We start from the raw sequence: 16,447 nt of genomic DNA, 5'->3' as shown, positions 1-16,447 counted from the left end.
TGAGGTGATTTCGATTTTTATTGATGATTTTATGGTCGAGGATTTATGAGGAAACATTTATTGCGATTTGAGTCATACTTTTTTTTTTAAATAAACTTTATGTAAATTTAATGCTCTATCTGAGGCTCTAACTTGACGAAAAGACTTGAATGTTAATTAGGTAATAATTAACTATAAGTTATAAGGATGGATTGTGTAAAAACTGCCCTAGTAACCTTAAACTATTAAATAAATATTGAAATTCGAATATTTGACAAAGTCTCACGCCATTTTTTATTGTGATTAAACACAAATTGAATATTTAATAAATATTTAGAAGAACATTTCTTTCAAAATGCATACAGAAATTATATTGGAAACTAGATCTCTTTAATTCAAACATTTATATAATTTAAGAAAGGTGTATTTTCCTTGAAAACACTTTGTAAATAGAATGTTCCTAAAACGAGTATAACAAGTCAAGTAAAAAAGTATAGGACAATAATTTGACAGGTTGGCATAAAAACATTTAACTTTGTGCTATAAACTAAAGTGTTTATTCCAACTGTGTCAAATAACTCTTAAAATTCATTATTTTGAATTACCTTCTTGTTTTGCGCCAGACCTCCACGGTAGATAACTAACAATAACTAAGAGAACGATAACTTATCACAACTGCGTCAAGAAACATTAATATATTGAGGACAATTACCTGGAAAAATTTAATTTTTTCTTGGCACTTGAATTTCAATTTAAATAAAGAAACTGTAGTTTCTTGGTTAAATCTGCTTCCAAAAGGCAAACAATATTTTCAACTGACTGGAATAAACACAAAACTTGTTTTAACTAGCTAAAATAAAGTTTTTCTAGCTAGTTAAAATAAGTTATACTAACGATACTAACGACAATTTTTTTTTGTAATTAAAGCTCAATTTTAAGTAGAAAAAATGCAGTTTCTTGCATAATATTGCCTCCAAATTCTCTCTAATTTTCTCCTATCTAAATAAAAAATGAATTTAACCTTTTGATACCCTCATGTAGGTGAAAAATGAGCTTTAAAAAACCTGTAAAAAAATTTCGAATGAAATCTTTAACCTTTTCATCTCATTTAAGTGAAAAGTGCACTTCAGGTATCCGGAAAAAAATTGCGTTTATACCAGGCAATTGATCACATTATTCTTCTAATTTTATTTAAGTGAAAAATGAACTGTAACTCTGTGTCTAGAAAAATTTGATTTTTATTCGAGAGAGTTGATTACGTCAACTTTCTAACCTTCTCAATTAAGTGAACAATGATTTTAAGTATGTGGAAAAAAATTGTTTTTATTCCAGGCAGGCAATCATGTCAACCTTTTGATCTATTTGAAGTAAAAAATTTCGTCAAGTGCCCAGAAAATAAAGTTGATCAGGTCAATCTCTTGATATTCTCAATTAAGCAAAAATAATTCTACAGTTTGAATAACTCTACTTTGAAAATTACCTTTAATTGTCTGGAAAAAATTTTTTTTTTCTGTTAAGACCTTCAACCTTTCGATCTCATTTAAGTCATCAATGGACTTCAAGTACCTGGAAGAAAATTATCATGATCTTGCCCTTTAACTAAAAAATCACTATAAAACTACAAAACATTCGTGAGCGACTAAGATATTAATTATTACATATAGAGTTTCAGTAAAAGCTTATCACAAAGTATCTACATCATGTGTTCAACATCAGAACATGGTAATCAAGATCAAAGTGTTTCAAAAAGCAGGGGGCACTTACGAACGTTACGAAAGCATAATTTTTTTAATATTGTGCTTAAAGTTGGATAGTGAGGTCAAGGTTTTAAGTTCATTAGGAAGGATATTAAATTATTTAACAGTATTGTAGCTAAAAGAACTTTTAGGCTATTCAGTTTTATGCTTTGGATGTTTATGCATTACATATGGTCATCAACTGCCTAAAAAGAAAATTAAAAAAAAAACGTTTAAATTTGTTCCTAGCAAATGTCTATTTAAAAAACAAATATGGTCAAGCCTTAAATTTTATAACGCTTTGGATTTTACAGGTATCTTAAAGCATGTAACAAAGACCTACTAAAACTAGAGGTTTGATTTTTTTTTAAAATTACTATAACTATCCGAAATAAATTATAAATAAATAAATAAATAAATAATGGCTTTATTTGTACTTTTCAATAGTGTACATAGGCGAAGTCTAGCCAAAGGCTAATCTACTTAACCTATTTAAAAAAAGTAAGCAAAATTATTTTAGATAGCACAACAGAAAGAAAAAATTAACATTTGTAATGGTAACACTAATAATAATATAAAAATAAACAGATATACACCCATTGGTCCTTAAAAATCAAAAAATTATAAAATAAGAAATACCTACTAACAATTTAGCTATTCTGTTTTATTAAAAAATGCAGCTTTAGTTTTTTCTTGAAACCCGCTACTGACATTTCTTTTATAGGATTCGGAACAAGGTCATTGTAAATTGCCACAGCATTATACAGAAAACTACGACGAAAGAAGGCTGTTTGATATCTAGGAATTGACAACTTATTTATAAATCTCAGATTTGCTTCACGTAAATTTTTCCGAAAAGTAAGTTTTTTGCGGAGGTAGGGAGGAGTAGACGACGCTAGCAGTCTATGCACAAAAACCGCCAATTGCAAAGAGAATAGATTTTCCACGCGTAGCCAACTAAGTTCACATAGCCTTGCAGAGACTCTATGATACTTTCTCAGTCCATAAATAAATCTGCAGCATTGATTTTGCAGCTTTTGCAAACAGTACGCAGTGATTTTGTCTGAACATGGAAAATAAACAATATTGCAGTAATTCATAATAGGTAATACTAAAGACTCACACAGTTGTTTCCTTACCCTAAAATTAATTATATTTCTGTTTGCATACAATGGCTTTAAAGAATAGTATGACTTTCTAATAACATTAGAAACGTGTAACTTAAAGCGCAATTCATCATCCAAAAGCAATCCAAGATTTTTTGCACATTTAACCATACTTAGCTGATTACCTCCCGCAAAAAGCTTTAAACCGTCCAATGCTATTCTTTTTTTGTTCTTAGAAGTAAAGCACATAACACAACACTTTGAAGGATTGAGTTTTAAATTATTTTGAGAGGAAAAGAAGGAAATTCTAGAAAGATCGTCGTTTATTTTATTTGATGCCTCCAATACAGATTCAGCTTTAAAAGAATTATAAATTTGCATATCATCTGCGAATCCCTGGATCTGGCAGTATTTTACAACTTTAAACAAATCATAAACATACATCAGAAATAAGAGAGGTCCCAAAACAGATCCTTGCGGTACTCCAGATGTTATATATTTGATATTTGAAAAAGTCTGATCTTCCAAGACCACCATTTGCCTTCTGTTGGATAAGTAGGATTTAAAAAACATTTGGGAAACATTATCAAAGCCATAATAAGCCAATTTTGTCAAAAGCAAATGATGATCCAAGGTGTCAAATACTTTGAAAAAATCAAGCATTATAAGTGCTGTGGACTCACCTTTATCCATTGCAGAAATTATCTCTTGGGTAACGTTTAGTAAGACAGATGTCGTGCTATGTTGTTTTCTAAACCCAGATTGCTTATGCGAAATAATATTATTGGAGGTGAGAAAGTCATAAATTTGCGGCTGTATAAACTTTTCCAAAACTTTAGCGATGACCGGAATAATTGAAATTGGTCTAAGGTCGCTGAAATTAGTTGGATTATTAATTTTAGCCAAAGGTGTTAAGAGATAAATTTTCCACATACACGGGAAATACCCAGCTTCTAGGCAACAGTTTATAATATGCGTAATATGGGGAGATAGCTTTGGAATACAGTGTTGCAACATTAATGCTAATATTGAATCACAACCGTGTGCATTTGATTTTAGGCTTAATACTATTTTAAAATTTCCTCAACTTTGGCTAATCGAAATGAAAAATTTAGATCATGCTTAAACTGTTTGTTCTGAAAATTAGCAACTTCTTCGGGGCAACTACCTAACGGGCTATAAATTGAAGCAAAATAGTCATTAATTTTGTTTGGATCTCGGAGATTTAAAGGAATAGAACGACTAGAGACATTTTTTAGACTTAGATTATTAATAGCTCTCCATAACTGTTTACTATCTCTGATGTACTGATGAAATTGCAGATACTTTCTTTTTTCTCGCCTAATCATTCCCACCACAAGATTACGCATCTGTCTATAATATGCCCAATCAGTCAAATTTTTAGATTTTTTAAAACTTGACAATGCCTTATTTTCTTCTTTTATAAAAAGCTGCACATTTGCAGTTAACCACGGGGTATAAGGCTTAGAAATTTTTGACGTCGTAAAGGGTGCATGTCTATCAAATAAAGAGCAAATATTACTAGTAAGATACTGTAATTTTTTCGTCTAGATTATTGATATAGTACACATTATCCCACACAATTTTATTCAGGTCCTTATAAAAATTATTTTTATTAAAATGTTTCAAATTACGATAGAGTTTCGTTTTTATCTCCCTACTCCGTGCCGCAATCTCGATACTACAGAATATAGCTTGATGGTCACTAATTAGATCAGCGTTAAGTACTGCTCTACTTGTAACATTTGAGGGTTTATTAAAATAGATAACATCGATGAGTGTTTGTGCCATAGCAGCAATACGAGTAGGCTCGGCTCAATTATTAACTGAGTAAAATCATAAGCTGTAAGACAATCAAGTAAAATATTATTTGTAAAATGATTAACATTAACATTACCCAGGATGATAATATTCTCATACTGTAAGCATGCATGTGATAATATATCATCAAAATATTCAACACAACGCCCTAAATCTGACCTTGGTGGTCTATGGCCTGTTCCAACAAGAAAAATTGTTTTGTCTATATTTACTTTAATAAACAAACACTCTAAATCATCAGAAAAGTCAATGTCAGCAAAAACTAAAGAGCTTTCCAAAAACCTGTCGTACATAGACAGCCACGCCCCTACCCATACCACGTCTATTCTTTACAAATAATTTGTAGTTCGGGATCAGAAAATTATCAGCCTCAGAATCGCTCAGCCAGCTTTCAGAAATACACATAATGTCAGTATTGGTTAACGCAATTAAATTTACAAAATGATCAAAGCCTGTAAACAGTGATCAGGCATTTAGATGCCCAAAATTAACATTTTTAACCGTATTAGCTTCCATATCAGTTTACCAAAAATACACAGCAGACCAACAAATTATAACAAAACAAAAGAAAAACAAAAAAACAAATCAAATTAAAAAAAAGGAAAAAAACTTCTAAATTAGGTTAAATGGGCACAAGTATGAAATCTAAGAAAAAATAAACAAAAAGAAGTTTATCATAGGTACCTCTGAACCTATAAATAAATAGACGTATAACATATAAACATATTTGTACATATAAAAAAAGTATATATATATAATAAGTTTAAACCTAGGATGATGTTGAAACCTGAATTATGAAGTATCAAAGTATCAATTGCCTAAAAGAGAGTAAATAAAATCAATTTTGTCAGTTTTCATTTTTTAGATCTATCTGTTGAAAACAAGATGAATGAAAGATTCATCAACAAATGTTCATTGCTCAAAAATTAGTCTAAATACAGGTTTAAAAATTTGCACATAGATTGTGCGTTTAATTTTATTATAAAGAAATATTCTATATAGATTCTCTATTTACATTTATTAGATACATGTTTAAGAGTTTTTCAAAAACAAAAATCATTTCGGGAACAATGTTTTTTTTATTAAGAAATTAACCCAATACCTTAAAAACTAATCTAGATACAGATTTCAAAACCACATAGATTCTTTACCTATATCTATTAAATGCTTTAGCATTTTTCAAAAAAAATCAATATATTGAAAAAAACTTTTTTTTGTAATCAATTATATTTCTTAATGATGAATCATTAATAAGATTTTTGAGTTTATCGATTTTTTTGTTATTCTGGAAAAACTCAACTGCTTGAAAAATGCAATATTTTCCTTCTTCCAGGCACTGGAGGCCTTCTTATAAGGCTACAAATTTTTCAAGATAACTGGCCTGAATGCGTTAAAATATTAAATATATTTTTTCCAGCAATTCATTTTATGTGGCAACCTGGAAAAATTGTTTTAATTATTTTTAGTTTTTCGATTATTTGATTATCTGAAAAACCTCACTTGCCTGAAATAATTTAATTTTATTCTCTAAGGCATTTTAGGTCATTTTAAAATGTAGGCTCGAAAAACGTTAAAAAAATTACTCAACTTCCTAAAGAAGATTTTATCCTGTAGAAGTATTTATTAAATTCTTTCTTCCAGGCACTTGAAGTCACTTTATAAGGCTTCAATTCTCTCTCTCTCTCTCTTTTGTAAATATTATTGCGGAACAGGCTTATAAAAACAATCAAGATTTGTCTCTCGTGTCTGTTTGCTAAGCACTTTTTTGCACGCCAGGGATGATGCATTAAAATGGAAATTCACAAAAGACAGTTAAAATTATATATATTCGCTATTTTGTTTCAAACCTCTGTTGAATATCATTAAGTCCTGTATGCTTCAGAATACCTTTCTTTAAATATCTACGCCTACAGAACCCAACGATTTAAGGCCCATAAGTAAATACTTATTGCCTATGACTTGTAAAATTTTAGAAAATATATTTATAGTTAGATCATTCAATTTGTAATAAAAATAATATAATTCCTGATTGTCGACCCGAATTTAAAGAGCAAGTATGTAGTGCTACATCTTGTCTAATTAACTTAGTTAATGATATAAGAATCAATGAGGACCAAAAGAAATTAACTGGATTGCACCTTCTTGACTCCAGCAAAGCTTTTGATTATTTTAGTCTTGGGTTTTTTATTAAATTAAATTATGTTGAATATTGTAATCTGTAACATTTTTTTTGGTAAATATATGTTTTTTCTTTCTTTTCTGTTTATCAAATTATAGGAATTTTTTAAGGTTGTAATTCTGACTTTGAAGTGCCAAGAAAATGAAGATTTACTATATTTTCGAAAATGTTCATAAAATTTCGGATTTTTTTTTGAAAATATTGATAATAAAGTAGAAATGTTTTATGTCTTCCTAACTGCCTAGAAGCTAACAGTATTAAAGATTATCAACTGCCTGAAAAGAAAATAAAAGAATATGCATTGTTGTCATGTTTTATTTCTTCCAGGCAGTTAAGGATTGTTTTTAATTTTATGGTTTAACTGCCTGAAATAAATTAAAAATTATCAACTGCGTGAAAAGAAAATAAAAAAAAAACGTTTTAATTTTTTCCTGGTATTTATTTATTTGGAAAAAATGTGGTCAAGCCTTAAACTTTATAATGCCTTGGAGCTCAAAGGTATCTTAAAGCATGCAGCAAAGGCCTCTTACACCTAGAGGCCTGAACTTTTTTTTTAATTATCATGACTCTGGAATTAATTAAAAAGTATCAATTGCCTAAAAGATAGTAAATAAGAGGAATTTTGTCAATTTTAGTTTCTTACAGGTGGTTGAATAGTAAAATCTCGCCTCAAATGCCTGGACTAAATGAATAATTTTTTTAATCCTTAAAAATTGATGTTTGCCAAATGATTTGGCAAATATTTAAAAAAATGCAATTTTATAAAAAATAATATAATTAATTTAAATTCCATATAATTTGATGAGTCACATGTACTGGTCGAATAGTTTCAAATCACAATTTTATTCGATATGACATATTTTGACATTTTTATTGGAAGTATTAATTAGTAAATTATATGTGAACAGAGAGATATTGAAAAACTTATATGAACAATTAAAAACTATTTTAATCTATCGTAAATAGTTTTAGCTCTACATCCTTCGATTGTATCCAAGTGGCCCTTATTATTATAGCAAATATACAAACTCCAGGTATACTCACATCCCTGAATCAAAATCATCTCACTTAAAATCATCCCTTATAATAAATTTCCCGAAATCTTCCCCCTTAGACACGCATAATATTTACCCTGAGCACACACTGTCACTATTTACCCTCCGAGTTAAAGTCCTAATTAAGACGTAACAAAATAGAACCCGAAATAACTAACAGATGGCGCGCGCGCGTATGCGAGGTGTCGACCAAACAAAATGTATGAAAATTTATGAGAAAACCGAGTTGGGGACGACACGACTTTATAGGGTAAGTGGAAACTTGAGTTCGTAAAGTTCGAACTGTCTTGGATGTTTATTTAAGGGCTGGTTTAGGGTACGTGTCAAGTCCATTTAAAGTTTTCTAAGTGCGGCTATGAGGGACCCGAGGGGTTGATTTATTGCCTAAGTATCGAGTGGGCTGAAAAGTTTTAAGGGAGTCCTTGTCAAAAACTGCCCAGTCGAATATGAGATTCCGACTGGCTTCAATTCCTAAGGTCAAAAGATTACGTTATTTAGTTTCTGTCTAGAAGCTATTTATTGCGTTATATTTTATTGGCTCGAAGGACCATATTTTATTTAATAATTGATTAGCTTACTTATTGGGGGTATTTTCCGAGGAATTTCATATGTCTGGAGGCCATCAGTTCAGATCGGATTGTATTTCGGAATTTATTAATCTATTTATATAGTTTTTTTGTCTGGCAATTCCATTCAATAAGTGCTTGGAGATTTAACTTATTGCAATAGAATATATAACTGCGATAAGGCTAATATTCATTTATATGATATGCGTTAAGATAAAAATCCAATAAATAGCTTCATAATTTATGATGTACATTATGGTCCTTTGAGCCGGATTATAACGGACTATATTTATTAATAAAGTTTATAGACGTCCTAGCAGAACTGGCTTGTACAACCGATAATAACCCAATAAGTAAGTTTTATACGTTTCTTAATGTTTCACGGTCCTTCGAGCCGATCTCGCATTAATTAATAATGTTATAGATACGTATAATTGTTTAGTCGCTTCTTGTTTGTATCGAGTTTAAGGCAAAAAGTTAATTAATCTTTAACTGTTCTACTTTTAACACGGTCCTACGAGCCGGAAAAGCTTTAGATCGTATTAAATTTCTTAGCAAATATGTACATGTACCTATACAAACATAAGGAGGCAATGGAGGATAAGCTTGCTCATAAATTTATTGATTTATTTGCGAATGTTTAGAAAGATGAAAAAGCCAACATAAATATCTTATAAAAAAATAAAACATAAATAATTACATCAATGAGAAGAAATCCTTTTATATTTTTGTTTTTCTTTAAGTTCATATGCGGTCGGTTGTATTGTTTTTGGTACAATCGTGTATTGATTAGATTGTTTAATATCAAAAAATAGATAGGTGAAATAAAATTCAGAAAAAAAATAAGAAGCTCGGATTTTAACATTTCCAATGATCCACAATAATTCTTTGTAGTTTTTTTAACATAAATACAAAATACAAAATCGTTTGTTTGTGAAAAGAAAAAAATTAAGAATAAATTTTATGAAAAAAGAAGCATGACAAAAAGGACAGTTCATCGATTATAAAAAAAAAAACGCTTCACATGTTTCTTATATTAAGGAAAGCATATGTCAACTATCCTATACACATATATGTATAACATGTCGATAGTTAATACTTGTCAAAAGTGGCGCCATCAGTTAGCTACTGCCGGGTTTATTGATGTGTTTTTGTGAATTTTTATGGTCCTACGATCCGCACAGGCTTAAAATCGTAATAAAATAAAATTAATTTTTCAGAAGCTACTCACTTTAAAAAAAAAAAATACTTTTTAGGATAAATTATTCAATAAGGTACCTTTAAAATTTGTATTTTTTTAAATAAGATAATAAATAAATATATGTACAAATTTATCAATTTTTAAAGAGATTCTTAAGATATAATCATTAAATACATTTAAAAATTTGTTAATTTTTTCTTTTTGAGTTGGATCTTATTTTTTTTTTAAGAAAGAAAGGAAGAAAGAAAATGTGCTATATTACGTAAGAATAATCTTGTGTACAAGCATCCTACAAGCTAAAAAAACAAAACAAAAATACAATTTCAAAAATTGACAAAACAATGAACAAAATTAAACACAAGAAGACAAAACTTTTTGAACATACTTGAATTAAAGATAACTAAATAAAACAATCAATTGCTAAATAAAGGTAAACTTGTTGACAAAACTAGAGAAAAAAAAACTTTCCAACATGTCCAAGGTTAAAACCTATCATTAAAAAAGTCATCCAGGTTATAATATGCCTTAGCCAATAAAAGCGTCTTTAATTCTCTTTTAAATTTCTTAACATCCGATATATGTCTAACGCATAGAGGAATATGATTGTATATTTTTTTACTTATGTAAATGAATGAGTTTTTTTTTTTTTTTTGAATAACAAAGACAATGCTAAGTAGCCCCTTATTGTTCGTTTGGTTAAACCCCAAAAAGGCAAGCAATACCGAATATGAGATTCAATAAGTGAAAAGTACACTGAACGTGCAACCTCCCCTCCCAGCTCTTGTTTTGCCATTCTTACTGCAAAACATCCAGAAGATAATTTCCCAGCTAAATGTAAAATATGATCTTCAAACCGAAGGCGACCATCAATGGTAATTCCTAGGAACTTGCAGCACTCTTTATTCTGCAAGAGGGAATTTTCGTCAAACATCAGAGAATTGTTTATGGCAGAAACTAAAGCATTTAAGGCTGAATCAGGCAAAAAGAGTAACAACCTCGAAGATATCCCATTAGCTCCAGATGATTTATTTTTAGGCGTTTGATTTCATTTTTTACTTCGGTAAGATCGACAGGATGAAAGAAAAATGAATGTTCAACCGACACTTGTTGAAGATAGTGTAAGGGATCAATCTTACTACGAATGCCCTTGAGCAAGATATTAGGTATATCACAATAATAGTCGTTTAAAATGTCAGGTCTTAACTCCGGTTCAGATACTTTTCTATGGCAATGTCTAAAATCATTAATAATCGACCAACACTCTCTTTGCCTATTTGATGACATATTTAAGCGATCGCTATAATAATTAGATTTTGCTGCTTTAATTGTCTTTCTGTACAGACTACGGTATTTCTGATGATATACAAGGATATTTTCATTTGTGATATATTTGCACAATTTAGTCAAAAAACGGAGGTTTTTAGCTGAAATTCTAAGGCCTCTTGTAACCCATGGTTTTCGTTTCTTAGTTTTAAGCCTCATTTTAGGAAAGCAGTGATTGATCTTAGCACACAGAACTAAAAAAATAAAGTAAGTGGGTCGAAAGCCGTTTCAAGTGCATTCCAATTTACCGAAGCTGTAGCAGCAGAAAAAGCATTGAAATTTCTCCTGCTAAAAATTCTTCCCATATAATGAGATGAAGATAACACAGTATTATATGGCATTTTAGTAAGAATAGCTTCATAGTCGAAAATACCAGATGGGAGTACTGTCCATAAAACGTCATTAAAATTTGTACAGAAATAGTCAATAGTAATTTTTTTAAAATTGTGCAATAATCAGTTATTACATTAGGAAGTTTGCCAGTTAATTTAAAATAAAATTGTCAATGAATTTATGTGCAAATTCGTAATTTTTTTAAGACAAGCTTATCAATATATACGTTTACAAATTGGTCAAATAACACTTCATCTACTGAAAAGACCTTATACTCGTATTTTCTAAATTTGTGACACAATTAGTTACAGCCCATGACAATTATTGTCAGTAGTGAATGTCAGCTATCAAACGTTGTACAAGAGCTGTCAAACTCACAATTTTTGAATGTCAGCTGTCAAATAATGTGACATTTAATTATAGAAAACTGTACACCACAAATTTCTACTGAGACTATGGTTGAACACCTGTCAGTTAGTTTTAGACTCGCTGATATAACCTTAAAAACTAAATAAGGTGATATCACAAAATGGCTTCCATTGCCTGGAAAAATTTCCAAATTACCTAAACTCTTTGAAACCAGACCGCCAAAACAAATCACTACTTTTAACCCGCTAGAAACTCCTTTACTAAATCCTATAATTCTTTTATCTACTAATTACTCTTTATTGATCACATAATGCAATTATAAAAAGAAACTACATTCAAAAGCTATCTCGAGACTTGCTCCTTACCATCTTACTACGATTTTATTTTACGATTTTTCAAAGATTTGAATATGTATAATCTCCATTTACAATTTTAAATAGAGTTTATGGATCAGCCTTTTTAAAAATTTATTTAATTCGTTTTTACCTTTCATCATTTTGTGAATGTGAGTGATGTGATGTGAGGCTGCATTTTTGTCGATGAGGCTATTCCTTTACATTTTGATTTAATTAGCAATATTTATATAATAAAATTAATTATATTAGACTTAATTTTAATGTAGATTTGACCCTAAAAATTTAGCACGCCTTCCATTTTCTCTACATTTTTTTTAGTCGCTGTAATTTTTTTAATTTTTGACGCTAAATTAACTGTTTTTCAAATCATCTGTGTAATGAATGAATCTCTCTCTAATCCTAAACCTATTTATTATTATTCTAATTATAGGAATATTCTATGAATACATGTACGATGTATTTATTCATTCTAAAATTAAATTACGATGATGAGTCTATATGTACAAATTTGCGATTTTTAAGTAAAGATAAAATAATCAATATTCACATTAATAAATATATGTCCAAAAGTTGTATTTCTTTTTAAAGCAAGATAATCAATTACATGTACCGATTTCTTAATCTTTACGCTCCTACGAGTCGAAGTAGCATAAATTACTATTAGATGAAATTACATTTCTTAGTTACAACTCATATTTTTCTGCGAGAAACTACGCTTCTAATAATAAAATAAAACAAGTTTCTCTTTTTCAAAATGGATTATGGTCCTTCGAGCCCACTTGGTCCGAACTCATAATGAAATAAATGAAATTTCTTAGCCGCTACTTATTTTCCTTAAAAAAGATAACAGCAGCTAATAAGTACTTTTAAAAGCTTTTTGGTCCTTCGAGCCGGATTAGGCTCAAGTCTTGTCTTTTTCCTTAGCTAAAGATTGATTTCGTAATTAATCCTCTTTCTCAATACGCAACCAGATTAAGAAAACAGTTTTAGTTTTCACAGTGAATTAATTATTTTTGCTTCGTATCCAGCTCACGGTCGAAAGAATTATCGTTTCTGTCGAGATATTTATAGAGCCAATTTAGCGACGAAGTATTTCCAATAAGCCGGAAAATTTCCCTTTTCGAGTTGTAAACGTTTAATAACAACAAAGCCTTTAAAGTAGGAAACAATGGGCTATTTACGCGACCCTTTTTGAGCATAGAGATATCTTAGAAATTCTAATAATAATTCCAGAATCCGCCTCTTTTTAAAATGCTTATTTTTCTTTTATGAGGGTGCACCCCAAAAGAGAAACACGTGGGTTTCCCTCTCATTTTAATAAATTAGAAAGCGTATTATCGTCATAAAAAAAGGTGTACGTATTGACTTGATATTTATTTGACGCGAAATTTACGATACTCCCTCGTAAATTTTTCGTTTGCCCGTTAACCCGATCCGACTGGACGTGGCCCGTCAAAAAATAAACGACGACCTACAAAAGCCGGACAATTAATGGAACCGCTCGACTTTTATAAATCCAGCCTTAATATTAATACGCCATTATATATTTTGTTTTTTCTTTTTTGAAACAATATGAGATGTTTTTTTATGAGTTGATGCAAATCCGGCTCGAAGGACCATAAAGGACTTGAACGTTTATAGAATCGAATGTGCAGTGGACAGCAAATAAGACCAACTGGAATTTTCCTGGAAAAATGAAACTAAGGTTTTAGGCTGATTGTATGTTTCTCGTAAATAAATTTTAGAATAATTCCAGGAAATTCCAGAAAAAACAAGATTTTTGTTAGAAAACTTTAATTTCTTGTGTTAAGGGCTAAATTTGGATTGCACGAATTTGTCAGTTTTGCTCAAAGAGATCTTAAAACAATTTATATTTTGTTATAAATGGACAGAACAAAGATGAGTATATTACGTAGATTTGTATACTGATACCAATATTTTAATAGGACGTATCCCATAATTGTTTGGATTTAGCGTTTTTAATAAATATTATTCCAATAGATCTTATCCCGTCTAAATCTAACATATCATAAAAAAGTTTTGGTAAAGATATTTTTTTTTGCGCCTATTCTCATATGTCGTAAAAAATTGCTGATTTTTGTTTTTCTAGTATGTGGTATATCACAGTCACCCCATGATTTTGTTAAGTGAGTATTGCATTGAAATAACTAAAAAGTGTATTTAAAGTGTCTGTTTTTAAGATATTGAACGTAAGTTCTTAAGTATTTTATTTAAGCATGTTAATTTATTTATAATGATAAGTTATAGTAAAAATGTTTGCCTTTAAAATAATCAATTCATATACATCTTATTGACATATTTCTAAAACTATTCTACAAGAATAATAATTCGAATATTGTAGGTCAAGCTATTTTTTCTTTTCCATTCCTAACCCTTTGTTCTATAAAAGCTTGGGTAGATATTTGTTAAGAATTTTTGTTTTGTTTTTGTGCTAAGATTGCATAAGAATCGTCATATACAGTGCTTCAAAACGATCCACCCTTAATAACTTTCTTAAAAAAAAAAAACGTCTTATTAGATATACAGGGGAACGTTTAATTATGCATTTACTGAAGTTCTGTCAATCACCTCCTCACCTCCAGCTAACCTCACTTTAATATGTTAAATGGGAACCCCCATCGTGTGATACATCATAGTAAGCAGCGTAAAATTCTCTATTCAACGGTACCAAAAATCGGAAAATGTGTAAGCAAATAGTTAGCGAAAATGTCTAGAAATATAGAATATTTTATTTACGCCACATTTATTTTTTTAAGTAAAGAATGTGTACCGTTATTTGCGAGAAAAAAGAGTGTCTTCAAATTTTTTGCAAAAATCTTTGCAGTCTTATAACTTTGTATGTGTATTTATTTCACTTATATTTTTTGCGAAACCTACCTAATAGGTACAAAAAAAATACTGCAATACCTTACATTTTGAAGGCGTTTAAAAAGCAGGCGATTTATTATCGTTAAAACTGTCAGTTTGACGCGTGCAATTTTTCAATTTTAGTTAAAACAGTAAGTTAATAAAATGGTGTATACGCTAGCCGAAAGAACAGAAATAATTTTCCTTTATGGAGCTCAAGATCGGTGTGCTCGCAGAACCGCGAGAGCATTTAATGAAAGGTATCAAGATAAAAACGTGAGCCATAAATACTTATTAGAATTGATACGAAAATTTGAAGAGACGGTATCGATTTGCAATAAGAAAAAATATGAAAATAGAGTTGTCGATGAAGCATGCCAAGTTGAAGTACTAGGACAATTTTTTATGGATCCAACTTTGTCTATACCAAAGGCCGCAAAACTAACAAATATTTCCACTGGTTCCGTACATAAAGTTTTAAAAAAAAAAGTTCTTTCCTTATATAATTCATATTCTTCATGAACTCGGAGAAGATGATTTTGATAGGAGAATTCAATTTTGTGAAGTGATGTGCCAGCGAATTGACGACGATCCCCATTTATTAAAGAACATTTGCTTCAGTGACGAATCGACCTTTTTTTTAAATGGCCTGGTGAATAGACATAACTGTAGATACTGGGATAATGAAAATCCGCATGTTTTTTGGGAAGGCCATACCCAATATCTCCGAAAAATTAATGTTTGGGCAGGAATTTATGGGAATGAAATAATCGGGCCATTTTATTTGGAAGAAAATTTGACTGGCGAAATTTATTTAAACCTTTTAGAAAATGCAATATACCCTTCCATCATTCAATCTATAAAAAATTAAGTAGATCAACATGGTGCTATATTATTGAATGAAAATAATATACTTTTTCAGCAGGATGGAGCTCCCGCGCCCTACACTTTGGTAGTTCGAGAGTGGCTTGATGAAAATTTTCGAGAAAAGTGGATTGGCAGACGTGGTGCAATCGAATGGCCTGCGCGGTCTCTGGACCTAACCCCACTAGACTTTTTTCTTTGGGGCTACTTAAAAAGCAAAGTTTATAAAACCCCACCTGAGAGTATTGAGAATTTAAAAAATAGAATATTTCAAGAATGCAGAGAAATTAGCGGGCAGACCCTTGCCAATGTTCGTAAGGAGTTTGAAAATAGGCTTTTTTATTGTCTTGCTAATAACGGCGCGCATTTTGAACATTTAATAAAATAAATTTGTTAAATTAATTAAATTTGTTTTTCTACCCTACCCATTTACACTTTAATTGCTTCTTGGTCAATCAATTTTATTTTTTTTTACAACCATTGATAGCATAATGAATGCCCTTTAAAATATTGTATGACACCATGGGGTAGCCATTTGACATACCAAAGTTTGGCGTAAATAAAATATTCATTATTTCTATTAACTATTTGCTTACACATTTACCGATTTCATTTTTTTTGGTACCGTTGAATAGAGAATTTTACGCTCCTTATTATGATGTATCACACG

The 16,447-nt window shown here is 30.1% G+C and overlaps 1 protein-coding gene across 1 annotated transcript in view; it reads left to right on the top strand.

The window, feature by feature from the left end:
* LOC126736684 (1-phosphatidylinositol 4,5-bisphosphate phosphodiesterase epsilon-1-like) overlaps positions 1–16,447 on the top strand; it is a 201,417-nt gene that overhangs the window by 252 nt on the left and 184,718 nt on the right. The gene's annotated exons all lie outside the window — the stretch shown is intronic.

The sequence above is a fragment of the Anthonomus grandis genome, chromosome 5 (assembly GCF_022605725.1).
Source record: "Anthonomus grandis grandis chromosome 5, icAntGran1.3, whole genome shotgun sequence".
In the NCBI taxonomy this organism is placed as follows: Eukaryota; Metazoa; Arthropoda; class Insecta; order Coleoptera; family Curculionidae; genus Anthonomus; species Anthonomus grandis.
This window is presented reverse-complemented; position numbering and strand designations above follow the sequence as displayed.